General features: G+C 43.4%; 1 protein-coding gene across 1 annotated transcript in view; it reads right to left on the reverse strand.

The window, feature by feature from the left end:
- The window catches only part of Slc1a1 (solute carrier family 1 member 1), a 79,214-nt gene that overhangs the window by 53,004 nt on the left and 8,533 nt on the right, over positions 1-17,677 (reverse strand). The gene's annotated exons all lie outside the window — the stretch shown is intronic.

Consider the following 17,677-nt stretch of genomic DNA (forward strand, 5'->3'; position numbering starts at 1 on the left):
TAAGTTTGAACTGTAACTTTGCTGGTGTAACCTGTGCCCCTAAAAAGTATAAAAAATGCGTGTAATAGCCACTCAGGGTGGCCTTCTCCCTCCCTCGCTTCGAAGGACTGATTGAGAGTTGACCCCGACATGCCGGAAATAAACCTCTTGCTTTTGCATCAATCTGCATCTTAGTGTCTCATTCAGGGGCATCTTGAAGTATACCACGGACCGAGGGTGGGAGTCTCACAGTTGAAAAATTATATTTTTTGAACTCATGGTTTTAGAGTTCTTTTCCACAGCCTTAAGGGCTGTCCTGAAGGTCCCAGTGTTTACCATTCTGCTAAGACATTAGCCACACTTTGACTCCTGGACTCATGCTGGAGAAACATGAAAATATGTACAGTATTATACAAACAAGCCTTACACTCATGGAGATCCATGCCAGCTAGCCAGGACTCAGGGGCAGCAACCATGTCATTCTGTCTGTACGTAGGCCATGCCAGACTTGGTACATCTCACTAAACTTTGTGGAGGCTCTAAGAACCCGGTTCCTACATGGTTTACAGCCTTTAGTGGGTCTGATTTATCTCATTTTTCATGCCCATTAGTGTTTTCCCTGAATGTATGGATGTGCACTTAGAGCCCACAGAAGCCAGAAGAGGGTGCTGGATCCCCTACAGCTGGACTCATGAGCTGCCACGGTAGGTGTTAGGAACCAAACCTGGATTCCCTGCAAAAGCAGCCAGGGCTACTGAGTCACTTTTTCAGTCTCCCTGATTTCTTGCAAAGGACCTCCAGGAGTGACTGGTTCCTGGAGCAGAATCCTCTCTTTCAGTTTCTAGTAGTGTGACAGTAAGCTACTTAACCTTGATGAGCTGTAGCATCCTTACCAGGAGCTGTAGCATCCTTAGCAGTTAAGGGAACCTTGCTACCTGGCCATTGTGAGTGCTAAATGCCACACTGGTGGCAAGACTCAGCCCAGTGGAGGGCTCAGTCAGTGTATGGCTATGATTGAATAGCAACAGAAAGCAACAGTAACAGCAAGAGTAGACAGAACAGCACCTCCACAATCCTGTCTTCCCTGGTGCAAATATACAAACAATCAGCTAATGGGAAGACGATTCAAGAATCTGGGTCTTAATTCCATTTCTATCACTTAGCTTTGTCATTAATCCTTTTGCTTTTGGATGCCTTCAACTGAAAACCTCAACAAAGTTATTCAGGAGAGATGAGAACTGAAGGAGAAAATGCACAAAAGAAGCACTTTGCAGCCAATGTTGTCCTCTAGTCATATCTGAGAACATACAGATCTTTCACTCTTATTCCTACTTCCCAGAAAAACCATTCAAATTTTAGAGATATTTTGGGTGTAAATTATGAGACCTAAAGACACATTCCCAGTGGATGGCAGAACAAAATTTTCCATTGAGAGGAAGAAACTCAGCTTCTGTTTATTTCAGTTCGGCTCACAGTGGTCTTGAGACTAACAAACATTCGTGCAAGGGACAGGCAGAAAGATGCCGAAGAAGACCCCAAGACAGGCGGTAAAGCAGGTGGACAAGGTATAAGGTAGACACACACAATCAGGCCCAACCTCTACTAAACCGGTATTTCCCAGCTTTGCACAGAAGGAAAATGGCAGCCTCCTATATCTTCATCATGTCACAGGTCAGGAAGGAACGGCACCTGACCCTGAGACAGGCTGAGCACTAGATGTTGTCATGGAGTCAAAAACCTCCCTTTCTGTATCCTTCCTATCACATTTATCCTTCTCTTCAGGGAAAGTAGAAACCCATGCTGGAAGGGACCCAGAATGACCCAGCAGCCCCTGATGGCTTCTCCATCTGAAAGACGCCCCCAACATGACATTGGAAAGTGGCGAGGTCCACTCCACTGTAGACTCTAAGCAAAGATGTCTGCTACAGAGACAGTGCCCATGTCATAGGAGAACCTCCCCATTGCTCCAGGAAATGGCACTTCCTTGGTCATCTGTCCTAGACCCCAGCAGTTAGCTGAGTCTCTTTTCTACATACACAGGATAGCATGCAAGTCTCTTGGCCCTCTCCTCCAACCTTAGTCCATGGCACTGGGCCCTTTCCTATTGCTCTCTCTGACCACCATGTCAGCTAGTATAAACTCAATATGTGTGTGTTTGAAAAGCCTGGTCAACCTCTTTGTGGCAGTCATATTATCCAAATTGAAACATTTCCTCCTAGAAAGAGGAGGGAGGTTCATAAAATTCAGGAAGCTAGCCAGGTGATGATGATGTTCACTTCTAACACCAGTGCTTTGGAGGCGTAGACAGGCAGATCTTTGAATTTGAAGCTAGTCTTGTCTACAGAGGGAGTTCCAGAACAGCTGGAGCTACACCGAGAAACTCTGACTACTGCAACAACAATTAATGAGTTAATTAATTAAAAAAAAAAAAACACTCATGAAGCTAAAGAAATTTATGAGGCCTAGAAAGACCACATTTACAGAGATTTAAGAAGCTTGGAATGTACCCAATTCACAAGGTCCCCCCTTAAGTTTATGTAAGCAATAAACAATTAGTAGGAAAAAGACCCTTTACTACAGCTGTCTGCAAGTTGCTCAGGGAACTTCAGGGATGTGGCTTTTGTTCTCGAGGATGGCTTTGTCTTTTTGAGTATATCACATAGATAGAATCATATAGACTATAATTTGCTTATTTGTTTACTCATTGAAGGACACTGCAGTGGTTTTTGATTTTAAGGAATTAGGAATATCACTACCTGTCAACACTTATGCACCAGTTTGGATATGACGATACATATTTCTTTCACTAGAGTCTGTATCTAAGAGTGGATTGGGGGTACAGTGTGGGCAAGTTAAAGTTTATAAGAAGTGCTTTCAGAGTGGCCCTAGCAATGTGTGGTTCTCCTTGCTCCTGTTCCTCGCCAGCACTCGGTGCTCTGTGTTTTATATGAGACATTCTAGTAGGTATTTGGTGGGATCTTATGGTTGTAATTTTTCATTTTCCTGGAGGATCTGATGCTAACCATCTTTTTGTGACTTTATTTATCTCCGTTACGTGCTCTCTGGTGAAGTGTATCTACTTGGAAGCTGGGCAGCTTGTTTGTTTCCTGTTGCATTTGAAAGTTCTCAGACAGGTGACTTGCAATGATTGTTACCTACTATAGCTTTTTGCTCATTTTTGTCTTTCATAAAGAAAACCTTTTATTTTTTATAAAGTGAAACGTCATTTTTTCTTTTAGGAATTATGCTTTGGTATTTAAGTCTCTTTGCCAAACTTCAGGCTATGAACATTTTTCTCCTATGTTTTTCTTTAACATTTTATATTTTGTTCTTATTCTTTATATTGGTGATCCATTTGGACTCAGTGGGTTATTAGTTTACTATTATTATTATTACAAAGATGTAGTGTTTGGGTCAAGGATCTTTTTTTTTTTTTTTTTGACCTATAATGTCCAGCTATTCTAGTATCACCTATAATTCAAAAGAATAGCCTTTCTTCTTTGAATACACCTTTGCCAAGTATCAGCTGGGTACATTTTTGTGAGTTTATTTCTGGAATCACTTTTCTGCTTCATTGATCTGTATCTGGCCTTTCATTACTGTTATACTGGTTTAACTGTGTTACAGTAACAGAATGATTCCCCCAATTTTTCCCCTATTTTCCAAAGTTAATTTAGGTCTCACTCCTTTGACTTTGGCATAAATATTAGCTCCAGTTTAACATCTGATCTATCTGAGAAAAGTCCTGGTGAGGTTTCTATGAAAATTGTATTAAATCAGTTATGGAATAGTGCACTCCTCTGCTGTTTTGAGTCATCCAGCCCACGAGCCAGTGTGGGTCTCCTCGAAGACTCCTTGACTTCTTTCTTCAATGTTTTGTATTGTTCAATGGTCCTGATTCCACAAGAGATGTCATATTAGCTGCATACTACTTTTTTATTTGTTTGGTTGTTTGGTATTTTGAGACAGGGTTTCTCTGTGTAGCCCTGGATGTCCTGGAACTCACTCTGTAGACCAGGCTGGTCTTGAACTGAGAAATCCGCCTGCCTCTGTCTCCCAAGTGCTGGGATTAAAGGCGTGTGCCACCACCACCGGGCTGCATGCTACTTTTAACATGTGGAATTTTCTAGAGATAGTTGTGTGTCTAATCTTTTGCTTTGGGGGGATAATCTAAAACTTTCTGTGTCTAGTTGTATATTATTACAATATGGAAATTATAATTTTCATTCATATGATAGCCTTACAACCAGCAAACTTGCTAATAATACTTCATAATTTTTTGAGATTTCCTCCATAGAAAATTGTGCCACCTATGAGCAAGGACTACTTGCCTATGTGTCTCTGGCTCTTTGTCTCTGTCCTCCTCCCATGTGTGTGTCTGTCCATCTGTCTATGCCTAGCATTTCTTTTTCCTGTCCTATTGCACTGTCTAAGTTTTCCACTGAGATGCTGAATAGATGTGATAATATATATCCTTGTCTTATTCTTTATTCCTAGAGGGAAGGCATTTGTACCTTCCACAAAATTTTTCTAGCTATAACATTTTTTAATATGTGGAATTTTTCAGAGTTAAACTTCCACTGTGGTCATTACTTACTTTTTCTCCTCCTCTGATATGATCTAAATGTTTTTGTTCCTGCAAATATAGTGTGTTGAAAAGCTACATCACCAATGTGATTGTGTAGCAGTGAGGTCTTTGAAAGGTGGTCAGGTCCTTAGAGCAGATACTCATGAATGGGATTAATGTCCTTATGAGGAAGCCTCTAGATCTTGTATCCTTTGTCAAATCTTACTTGGCCATAGGAATTGAGTGACATGGTTCTTGTCCTTGTAACAGAGTCAGCAGGGTGTGGGCCTCCATGAGTGTTGATGTGGCATAAGGTTTGTTTGTATAAGAGTGTACATATTTTCATGTTCCTCCTATGAGAAATGTCTTCTCTGCCAAGGTTAATGGTTCTATGATAATCAGAGAGAGCATGAGTCTGGCAAGGGTGTAGCTAATGTCTCAGAAAATGGTAGAATGCAGGATAGCCCTTAAGGCTGTGGGAGAGAATGCTGAAAACATGAGATCAAAAAATATGTAATTTCTCAGCTACGCAAAATATAAGGACACAATATGAATTGTATACGGAGCTTCACTGATTTAAAGGAATAGAGGCAGCTGCATTATGAACCAGCTTGTCAGAAAGATGCTAAGGAAGGAGATAAAGAAATTTATCGAAAGATGGCCTAGTCGGCCATCACTGGAAAGAGAGGCCCATTGGACTTGCAAACTTTATATGCCCCAATATAGGGGAATGCCAGGGCCAAAAGAATGGGAATGGGTGGGTAGGGAAGTGGGGGGCGCTATGGGGGACTTTTGGGATAGCATTGGAAATGTAATTGAGGAAAATATGTAATAAAAAATATTAAAAATTTAAAAAAAAAGAAATTTATCACAGGTCACTCAGCTAAGTTACAAAGGTTGGGAGATTCCGGAGTTCAAGGTCAACCTCAGATAGAGGGAGTTTAGGTCCAGGTGTGGTAGGAATGGTATTTCAGGGTGGGGTCCTACCAAGTTGTCTTTTGTTGTTGTTTTTGTCTGTTTTTTAAAGATTTATTTGTTTTTATGAGTACAGTGTAGCTGTCTTCACACACACCAGAAGAAAGCATCATATCCCATTACAGATGGTTGCAAGCTACCATGTAGTTGCTGTGAATTGAACTCAGGACCTCCGGAAGAGCAGTCAGTGTCCTTAACCACTGAGCCATCTCTCCAGCTCCCACCCAGCTCTCTTATTGTCTGTACTTGTACTTGTTGTCTCTTTCTAAGAATCAAGGGTCTGGGGTCATGGGATGCTGATAAATGGAATAATCATGAGGGAATTTGGGGTAATGGCTGAATTGATGTGTAAATAAAAAGCTGGGCTTTTGATCTTCCAGAGATGAGCCATTCAGAGATAGCAAGAGAAAGCTGTCCTGAGCAGAGCAGAACACAGAGAGCAGTCTGAAAAACTGTCTCAAGCATAACATTAGCTTGGACCAATGATTTGACTTCAAGTCGTTTGTTTCACCACTCTCAGATATCCCTTCTCTCAGGAGCCCCTCTCCAAGCTGAGGCTGGTCCTTGGCACACATTCTACCATAAGAGAACATGCTAGAAGGTACCATCCATGAACCAGAAAATGAGTTCATCACCAGATATCAAATGTACATCTAGAACTATGAGGGACAAATTTGTTTATATGTTACTTTATGACATACTTATTATAGACTGGATGTTTTATGATATGCTCTCTCAATCTTTGATATAGCTTCTGCCTAAATTTAGTCAAGTTCAAACTACATGCTACCATAGTTTTAACATCCAAACTCTTGCATCTTTAATCCCCCGTTCTGAGGAGCTAAAGAGATAGGCCCAATTAAGTCATTAAGCCATTAGAGCCCAGCATTCATGAACTAATCCATTCATGGATTAAGGGGCTAATGAGCTATCTTGAGAGTAAACTTATTATAACCACTAGTTTGGGCCTGTCTCTTATGAGCATCTTCTAGCCATATGATGCCAATGCTACCTTGAGAGTCTACAGAAATTTCCAAAGAACAAGACCAGCCTTGTGGAAGCAGCTTTGAATTTTGCAGCCTCACGATTGAAACTTTATTTACTAATTACCTAGTCTCTGGGAAGCAGATTAAGCAGGTTAAAATAGCTAAACAGTAACTCCAATGGCTTTTCTGACATTATGAACTCCGTTGAATTTAATTTAGAGGTGTGTACTAATCATTGTACATGTATGTAGTAGTCTAGGTACACAGCAGATGAGAGTCAAGATGCCTGCTGACATTACCATTCAATATCTATGGTTTTGGCTATTAATTAGACCTCCCAGTTTTCTTATACACCAATAGCAAACTCCATGAAAAATAAATTAGGAGAGAAAATTCATTTACAATAGTGTAAAAAAAAAATCTAGGACTCCAGGCACGGTGGCACATGTTTTTAATCCCAGCACTCGACAAGCAGAAGCAGGAGGATATCTTTGAGTTCCAGGCCAGGTCTACATAATGAGCTCCAGGATAACCAGGACTACATAGAGAAACAAACAAACAAACAAATCTAGAAATAAGCTTAACCAAGAAGGTGAAAGACCTCTATGGTAAAAACTAAAACACTGAAGAAAGAAGTCAAAGAAGACACTAAAATATGGAAAGAACTCCCATGTTTGTGATTCAGCACATTTAATATTACAAAAATGCCTCTATGACTGATTGATGCACAGATTCAACACAATCCCTATAAAATCCCAACATCATTCTTCACATAGACAGAACAAAGCAATCCTAAGATTCCTGTGTAAGTACAAAAGACCATGAAGAGTTAACCCATGGCAAAAAGAACACTGCTAGAGAGTTCACAATGCCTGATTCTAGTCACACTACAGAGCTACAGTGACATGGCTGACATGGTACTGGCTCAAACCAAAATGGTAGACCAATGGTGTGGGCAACTCAGGAATAAACCTACACAGTTACAGCCATGTGATTCCTGACAAAGGTTTCAAAAACGTGGAGAAATGACAGCTTCTTTAATAAACAGTGCGGGGAACGGGGGCTGGCTATCCACTAAACCTAGACATCCACCTCTCACCCTGTACGGAACATCAATTCAAAATGGATCTAAGATCTCAATAGAAGGCCTGGAACTTTGGAACGATGAGCAGAAACTCTTCAAGACACAGCACCAGGAAGGATTTTTCTGAAAAGGACTCTAAGAGCTAAGGAGATAATAAAAACAGGTGACAATCAGAGCTTCTGCCCAGCAAAAGCAACAATTAATTACCACAGCAAAGGCAGGGAGGGACGAGCAAAAGAAAACTCAACCTGATAGAGAATACTTAGAACTCAAAATAATTGGATATCAAAAATCCAAACAATATAATCAAGAAGTGGGCCAATGAGTTGAATACATCTCAAAGAAATACATATGACTAAAACATATATGGAAAAGTGTCCAAAGTATTTAGCTGTAGAGAAAATGCAGATCAAAACTACAGTAAAATTCTACTTCGCTCTAGTCAGAATGGCTATCAATCGGAAAACAAAATATATTGACACCTGTCTATAACCCTGCCACAGTGAAACCCAAGACAGAAAACAAACCCTTATACACTGTTACTGGGGATGTGAGTGGGTGCGGTAACTCTGGAAACCAATATAAGGCCCTTCAGAAAGCTGAAAATGGGGCAACCTCATGATCTGGGGCAACACTCCCTGGTATATATCTGAAGGAATCAAACTTATAACTTCAACCTCGATTATCACGACATCATTCTCAATGCTGACATTATGGAATTGACCTTGGTGCCTGTCAGGGGATGAAGGGACATGCTGTACATATACACACAGTGGAGCTAGAAGGAACAATCATGCCACTCATAGGAAAACAGAGAACTGGAGATTATCATGTTAAGCAAAAATATGCCAAATTCAAACAAGTACTGGGTGTTTTCTTTCATATGTAGAATCTAGATACAAACAAAAAACAAACCAAAGACATGTAAGTGAACAGTAAGTACTAGGGAAGAGGAAAGGAACACAGGGTGGAGGAGGGGATATAGGGATGAATGTGGGCAAAGCCTAAGATGGGCACTTCCTAACTCTCCATCAGTTCTGGGTACACCAGTCCCACAGGGTTGAGAGAGCCACAGGGGTGCCTCAGGTGTGTTGTTTGAACCTACAGGGATCAGAATCTTTCTCTTACTTCTGCAGAATGGGAAAAAGCACTGAATATTGGGAATTATCTTACTAACCAGGGAAACCTTGTGCTCACCAAAAAACGACACAGGAATTCGGAGATGCCCGGATGACAAGCAGGGAAAGAACAGGTCCAGCTGTGTCCCTGGATGGTTTCAGTCCTAGGATGCAGCTACACCTGAAGTTAGGAGCTACATTTTTGGATGCCTAAGTCATAAAAGCCATACATTCTCTCACTGAATTAAACCTGTTGGAGCTGGATTTCCTGGCACTTCGGATTATAAGAGTCCTAAATTACAGCTGGCAAGCAAGGGTGACAGTGTCTCCGTGTCTTTGGTGCTCTGAGTAAACTCCTTTGTCCAAACACACATGCCTTAGTTGTAATAAAGAGAGGCTAGTGATGTGATATGGGGCCAAGAGGTGTGTGGGGCAGGTCAAGGGAAGGAAAGTGGCCATGTTGGTATTGAGCTATGTTAGTGTGGAAGCCATTATTAACTCGCCCCTTACAGTGGTCATTCGGGACAGCCACTAATTATCACCAGTGTTATGGAAATAACTTCCTGGTCCACTCATGAACCTTTTCTTTTCAATGGTTAATTCTTTTTAATAATAATATCCTGAAAATCATTTCTGTGTGGCACCTGCTGCCCCTTTCATCTGTGTGGCTTAGTCGCCGCATGCTCACTCTCTGCCCCTCTTTGTCCTGCTCTGGGTGCTGGCCCGTGAAGCCATGCATCATGGTTCTTTGCCCTCTGGTTTGGCTGGATTAGTCAAGGAGCAACACGAGCTGTAGATCTTATGGTGGAACCAGGAATTGGGTATTTACTGTCTCCTTTCTTTCCTTCCTTGCTGGGTTCTGGCAGCAGCTTTATTTCTGGAGGACTGTAAAATCTCTGTTATTTGGTGGTCCCTCTAACTGCCATAGCCTCAGCCCATCTAAGACAATGGTTACCACTGCTTGTTCAGGTTCCAGGAGATTATAGCATGCCACAGGTCCCTGGTTCCTCTCATGCCTTCCTAGTTCCCTTAACCATGTCTAGTGATGGGATGCTGTCTGGTGGAACCCGAGTAAATATGACATCAGCTTCTTGCCAACTGATGCAGCCCTCCTGTTCCTCCCAACCTCATGCTGCACATTTCCAGTCCCCACAAACTCCCCACCGTCTCATAGAGGCTCTACAGCAAGCGTCCTGCTTCCAACCCCTGTTCACAAAGATGCTCCTCTTTGTAAAGGCTTCTAAACTGACACCTTCTCCATGAAGCCTGTCCCAGCCCTGAGCTGCAGTCTCACTGAGTTCTATTTGCATCAGTTACCTGCTCCAAACAGCACCTGTCTCTCTGTCCCAAACTGGAGGCTGAAGCACTGTGTGCCCAGCCCTATATATACTCCACCACCCAGCATTGAATTTCACTCAGTAGGTCTCTGCCATCTGCTACCCTGAACTGAACCAGGATGGATTATAATTATACAATTGCTTCTTAATGTGGGTACCCAGGCAGCTACTTCTTCATTCACCCGTGTTCATCAAACCTGGTCATGACAAAAGGAAACCAGGAAGAGGCCATTAGGAACAGGCATGGGTACAAACTCTGCCATTTTCTCATGACCGTCATACTTGGAGGTGTCTCTTAAATGTGACCTGCATGGTAGTCTTGACTCATAGCTGGCTTGCCCCTATAACTATGGTGCTAGGGGCATGAAGTTCAAGGCCTGGTTCCTACACCTGGAGGCATCTCCCAGGCTTCTGGAGACCCCAGAGAGTCTTCTGTATTCAAGTGAATGCAGGACAGGCTTGGAAAAGTCAACTAACAACAATCCAGTGTCCAGAGCGAGCGAGCACCCCACTGGCTCAGAGGCCTGGCTGGTGGTGGATGGTTCTCCCTCCCCCGTGCAAGCATATAAGTGTGGGACAAGTGCACTGTTAGGTTAGTTCCTGGGAGACTTATCCACAACCTGAACCATGGATGCTAAACTTGTTGCATTTCCTGGCTGCGGTTGACTCTCTTATATTCCTCTCTTCTTAGAGTGGTCTGTTTGGCTCATCTCAAGGGCAAGCCTAACAATGTGTTGCTCACATTCTGATAAAATACCTTCCCTTCATCTACCTGGTGGCCATATTTCATTCTCTCCTCTAGTCAGCAAACATTTACTCTCTAATCACACCTGTAAGGCTTCAAGAGGCTCTGGAGTCCTCTGCTTAGAAGGGCATACGTTTTCCACGTGTGTAACTATCAGGAGTTCCTGGGTCAGACCTCTACAGCAGCTCATTTCGCAACCAAGCGCCGTGAAAACACCTTGGCTCATGACATAATCTTATGAAGCCTTCTCTCTGCCTGTAAATGAAACCTAACTCCTGTCTCCTACTGGAGAGTTTCCTTAGGAGGATCTAAGATTGGATTGGCTTTAGGGAGAGGAAGTGGCCTGTCAGCTTGGATTTCCTGGATCTGCCACAATTCTGGGATTCCTTATTCTGATGGATTTCAGTCTGAGTCTAGGTAGCTGGGGGCTCCCTAACTTCCCTCAGCCTGCTCTTCCCTCTGCTTCCAACCTCGTGCCACTTTGAACTCTGTTCCCCATGGTGATCTGGATCTAAGAAGCCAGCTGGCCAGCTGTACACCCACACTCATGTGAGAAGCTGGAACCCTGTTCTTCTCCACCCCCACCAGGAGCCCAGAAACCTTTATTTTCAAGTGAGTTAAGATGTACTTGAAGCATTTTGTAGTATTTCCTACAGTCAAGCTCCCCCCACCCCCACCCCGTCCCTCTCCCATTGAAAGGCTAGATGAGGAATCTATCTGTAAATACCCTGTAATCCTCACTGGAATAAGAGCCCAGGCAGGGCAGTTTAAATGGCGATCTGTCAACCCATTCCCTTAGTGCACAGGGCCCTGAGCAGGACCCAACTGATTATAAGGAATGAACACCGCTTAAGTAACTCCAGAGTTCTAGACATGGGGTGTAGGTAGTCACATGACTACTAACTTAAGGGGTTAAAAAGAACAACCAGACCCAATCACCATGACTACTCTAAACAATGTTAAAAACAAACAAACAAACAAGCAAAGTGGGGATTATTGGAAAATATTAATGTTCACTGTAACAGCATTCCTGAGGAAACATATCCGATGTGCTTTGCAGGCTCTAAAGTTCCCAAACAGGCACTATGTCTCCAAACTCCATCACTCCAAAGAATTCAGAATCCCTGCAGGCTAGTGAAATTTCAGGAATTCTCTGGGTGTAAGAAACAAATCCATCGGGAGTGGTGGGGCACGTCTTTAATCCCAGGGCCGTGAGGCAGAAACTGGTAGATTTCTGTGAGTTCAAGACCATTCCTAGACCTCACAGTGAGTTCTAAGACAGTCGAGGCTACATAAGGGAGACCCTATCTCAAAAATAAAGTTTTGCCCTCCTCAAAAAAAAAAAAAAGAAATAAAAAACAAAACCTGGGAAGAAATCCATGGAGAGGAAACAGAAGTAGAGCCAGGCTGTTACATCTCCCTTTTGATAATAACTTCCACCCGTAAACAAAACAAAATGAAACTTATCTTCAGAGTTTTTAACTCAGTGGCTCTCACCCTTCCTAACGCTATGACTCATACAATTCCTCATGTTGTGATGACCCCAACCATAAAATTATTTTGTTGTTACTTCATAACTGTAATTTTGCTACTGTTACTTATTGTAATGTAAATAGCTGATATGCAGGATATTTGACCTCTGTGGGGGTTGAGACCCACGAGCTGAGGACCACAGCTTTAATGACGAAGTCTAATGCTCCAACTAAGATTTTGCCCAAGGTCATCTGTAACAGGAAGCACAGATGCGGCAAATTAACCTATTATCATAGAAGCTTTCTCTGGGATGAGAGAAAGCAGAAGAGGAAGGATTCTTGGACCTGGAAGTAAACTCACTCTAAGGTGTAGCAGGAGCAGCTAAATCTTGTCATTTTTTAAAAGGCTCTGCATCGGCAGCTGCTCCAGCCCAATTTCTGGAAGTCAGAGAAATAATTCACTGTTCTCCCGAGACCAGACTGATTCTCTCTTTCTCTCTCTCTCTCTCTCTCTCTCTCTCTCTGTGTGTGTGTGTGTGTGTGTTGCACACTGACATGTGTTCTTATCTTGACACCAAGATTCCCAATCCCACCACGTGGCAGACATCACTAAATGATGACAATGGTCTTTATTACTGAGTGCCACCATCCATGGGCCCAGAATCCTTGAATCGGTGCTGCAGACTGGTGCTGCAGACTGCTCAGGATCGTGCTGAGCTCTTGCCACAATGGCCCTGGAGCTGTTAGTAATCTGGCTTTGTTTTTTTTTTTTCCTGGGTCCTTCAAATTCAAACCTAGAGCTGAGGCTTTATTACCCATTTAGCGGGCTTCCGTGGTTTAGTCATTGATAAAGAAGGTTTTGTAATGCACCCAAAACATTTTTGGGTGTCTCTTAGGAAGCAGATGTAAGATTCCCTATCATCTGAATGACATGCTCATCAAAGACAACATTCCTAGGTCCTCAGTGGACAGAGGTGAGAAATGTAACAGTATCTATTGCTATGGGCTGAATATGGTTTGTCTCCTCTAAAACTCATTGTTATGGTGGAGTGTTGGGAGAAGGGGTCCATAAAGAGTGATTAGGTCACTAAAAGAAGATTAATCCCTTTTTCCCTGTGTGGATTCTCACTGTCTTAGTCTGATCTATTGCTGCAGGAACCGGCTTGGAGGTTATTCCCTCTATTTCAGTGGTCCCCAACCTTCCTAGTGCTGCAACCCCTTCACACAGTCCCTCATGTTGTGGTGACCCCCAAACACAAAATTATTTTCATTGCTACTTCATAACTGTATTTTTGCTACTGTTAAGACTGGTAGAATAAATATCAGATACACAGATGGTCTTAGGTGACCCCCATGGGAAGGTCGTTTGACCCCCAACGTGGTCTCGACCCACGGGTTAAGAACCACTGCCCTCTTTTACTTCTCTCAGACATATCTGCTCATCCTGCTTTTCTATCATAAGCTGGCATGCATCCCACAGCCCTGTGCACTTGGACTTCTCAGTTTCCAGAGCTTTTTGCTCAAATAAACTTTATTTATCCACTCAATTTTGGATGTGTGTGTGTGTGTGTGTGTGACAGAAACTGAGGACAGAATAGGACAGGTAGAGAGCAGTCCCATGCAATTTCAAAATCAGGTATGAAAAAATAAAGACCCCAGACTCTGAACTCAAATTTCTATCTGACCTTGACATTGCAAACATTACACAGAAACCCTGCCCGGCGTGCTCATAGCCACTGTGGTTCTGCTAAGACCCGCCTCCCATTCCAGTTCTTTGAAGTCAAGGAATGTTAGAGCATCCTTCCAGCCCTACCTTACCAGGCTCAAGTGAATGATACTTGTGCATGCATTGCTACCGACAGGCTGAGGCAATAGACCACAGATATCTGACTCTGCATCTTTTGCCCGTAAAATCCATTCTTGTTCAATTGAAAGTGCTTTCATTGTTGGCTGCTAAAGGAATTGATTTTCCTAGCCACAGACTACACGTTTCATCCCATATGCCAATTCTGTTTGATTAACAGTGGCTGCCTTGAACACAGTTTCAAAGTATCTAAGTAAAAGGTGTTGTCATCGATTAGTGACATCTGCCACAGGGTAGGCTAAGGATTGATGCTGGGGATGCTGATTAGCTAGGAATATAAAGTAGTGGCTATAAGGGTATATATAAAGAAGGGAGATCACAAACTGGATGCCCTCTCAACTTACTAACCACACTGGTGGCAAATGAAATCCACAAGATTTCAATCCCGGTAAATATTACTATCAGTTTGGTCAGCCACAGACAAGTGCTTCTCAAAGGAGAAGCCTCTCAAAGTCTTACAACTCCAGGAATCCCACCTGAAACTGCCAAGATAGCTGTCTTAGTCAGGGTTTGTATTCCTGCACAAGACATCATGACCAAGAAGCAAGTTGGGGAGGAAAAGGTTTATTCAGCTTACATTTCCACACTGCTGTTCATCACCAAAGGAAGTCAGGACTAGAACTCACACAGGGCAGGAACTTGGAGGCAGGAGCTGATGCAGAGGACATGGAGGGATGCTGCTTACTGGCTTGCTTCCCCTGGCTTGCTCAGCTTGCTTTCTTATAGAACCCAAGACTACCAGCCCAGGGATAACACCACCCACAAGGGGCCTTCCCACTCTTGATCACTAATTGAGAAAATGCCCTGCAACTGGATCTCCTGGAGGCATTTCCTCAAGGGAGGCTCCTTTCTCTGTGGTAACTCCAGCTTGTGTCAAGTTGACACACAAAACCAGCCAGTACAGTGGCTAAGCATCCCAGAAAATAAATGTATTAAGACATGCATAAAAACTGAGCAAAATTCATCTGTTTTCTAGGAGAGTGGAGAGCAGAAAGTCGGGCTTCCTGTAGGTGGACATTTCAGGTAAGGAGGGTACCTTTGGTCCTTGTTGGCTTAGAGCTTTGCTGAATCGAAAATAACGACATAACTTCCAAGCAGTAGCACAGTAGTAGGAAAATAATTAGACTCATTGAAGCTCCCTGCCCTAAGGATTTTCCCCTTGACCGAATGTGTGCTATAGTTTTAAGCACCTGAACACTGAGCCCAGATGAGTCTCCCAGCACCGTTATAAGAACAACACCGTGGGCCATCTCTGGGGTGGCTTTCTAGTTCCACTCTCAAGGTTACCATTTTACCCCCAACACCCAGGCCAAGACCACAAGAAGCTGGTGTCAAGACCCTTCCTGGATGCACAGAGCTCTGTGATGAACACCATCACGCCTCTGAACCGGGGGACTCTGAGAGTAAGAAGGGGCTTGGGAGCCATGGCCTCAGGCTAAGCAGAGAGCTGGTGGAGGGCTCTATTCCTCAGTGCTGGTTCTGGTGAAATGGGGTACACTGTACCCAACTGGGCTGAGTGGAACCCCCATTCACGACAAGCTGCATGAAGGCATCTGTAAGCTGGGACAAAGGTCCACTCCTTCTGGGTGTGCAGGAGTGTCTGGGGAAGGATGGATCCTGTCCGAGGGAATGGAAAGGCAGTGGGCAGGTACTCTCTGAGTCAATGGGGAATACATTTCTGGAAAGGAGTGAGTCACAGAAACACGCCCTTTCCATCAACAGAGGTGTCACTGTAGAGTGTGCTCATGACAACAGAGCACTCTCTGTTGCACCTAAGGCCCTTCCCTCAGCAAGCTGAAATGAACACACTCCTTCTACAGCTACATGCCTGGCTAAACTCGGCTCTGAAGGAAATTGTGGGTTCATGGTAACTGTCTCCAGTGCTGTCTCTTATTAGATGCATTTTCAACATGCAAAACACAAAAGGCCATTTTAAGCATTTGCCGGTTTAACAGATACCACTGCAAGGAGTTAAATGGTCACTGGATGACGTCTATAATGAGTACATTTCCTTCTAAGTGCTTGAATCCCTGCAGTTGAAGTGGCCCTAGGTCTCTGGGGACACTGGGAAGATTTGCAGCTCCTTAGGCAAACACTGCTTCTCTGGCACCCAGCCAGCCTGTTGCTACTCTCTAGGACAGCTATTTTCAGTCTCAGCTCTGTTAAAGGTAATCAAATTTCTCACAAGTAATTAATATGGAACACTTTATCTGTACGAGCTGGAGTGCATCTCTCTCTCTCTCTCTCTCTCTCTCTCTCTCTCTCTCTCTCTCTCTCTCTCTCTCTCTCTCTAGCTCATTCCTAATCCTACTTCTTGCATCTTCCTAGGCTTTTCACCCCCCCCACCTATTCTTTGAGATCAGCATATACTGAATTAACATGCAAAATTTTCTATATAGTGTGCTTTCATTTGGAGCTTCTTCTGTTTATTACGCCCGTTGCTCAAAATCTCAAAAGGTGGGTAACTTTGATTCTACAATTTTGTGTTAAGTTAAAAACAACAACAACAAACCATTGTGTTTTAACTTAAACAGCATTTAACAAGATGTTTAATATATGTTAACCGTTGGCAATTTACACTCAAAGCATTCTTAAAAGGCAGCCATGAAGATTGGATTGGAAATAAGAATGGAAATCAGTAGGGGCCTTTGCTGGGACTAGCTGGAGACCTGAGACAGGGGAGGCTATAGGGAGGCTAAGGGGATGATCCTAGCTGAGATTCCTACAAGCAGGGCATATAAAGCCTGAAGGGGCCACCTCCTGTAGCCAGGCAGGACTTCTAGTGGAGGGAGGGGGACATCAACTCACCCACAAAACCTTTAACCCAAAATTTGTCCCACCTACAAGACGTACAGGGATAAATATGGAGCAGAGACTGGGGGGATGGCCAACCAATGTCTGGCCCAACTTGAGACTTACCCATGAGAAAGATCCAACCCCTGACTCTATTAATGATACTCTGCTATGCTTCAGTCAGGAACCTAGCATAACTATCTCCTGAGAGGCTTCATCCAACAGCAGATGAAAACAGATACACACCTACAGCCAGACATCAGGAAGAGTGGGGATAGAAGTGAGCGAGCCGGAGGGGTCAAGGACACCACAAGAAGATCTATAGTGTCAACTAATCTGAACATATGGGAGCTCAGAGAGACTGAACCACCAACCAAAGAGCATGCAGGGGCTGGACCTAGGCCCCCTATGCATCTATAGCAGCTGTGCAGCTTGGTCTTCATATGGGTCCCCTAACACATAGAGGGGGAACTATCTCTGATTCTGAAACCTGCCACTGGACTTCTTTCCACTAACTGGACTGCTTGGTTAGGCCTCAGTGGGAGAGGATGGGCTTAGTCCTGCTGGAACTAGATGCCCTAGGGCAGTGTGGTACCCAAGGTGGCATCTTCTCCTTTTCTAAGGAAAAGGGGAGGAGGTGATGGGGGAAAAGGATTTGTAAGAGTAGGATTGGGAGGAGAGGAGGAAGGGGGATTGCAATCAGGTTAAAGTAAATAAATTAATTAATGAAGTAAAAAAATTAAAAAGATACATATAT

The sequence above is a fragment of the Mus caroli genome, unplaced genomic scaffold (assembly GCF_978045245.1).
Source record: "Mus caroli unplaced genomic scaffold, Mus_caroli_1 scaffold_20, whole genome shotgun sequence".
NCBI classification, from domain to species: domain Eukaryota; kingdom Metazoa; phylum Chordata; class Mammalia; order Rodentia; family Muridae; genus Mus; species Mus caroli.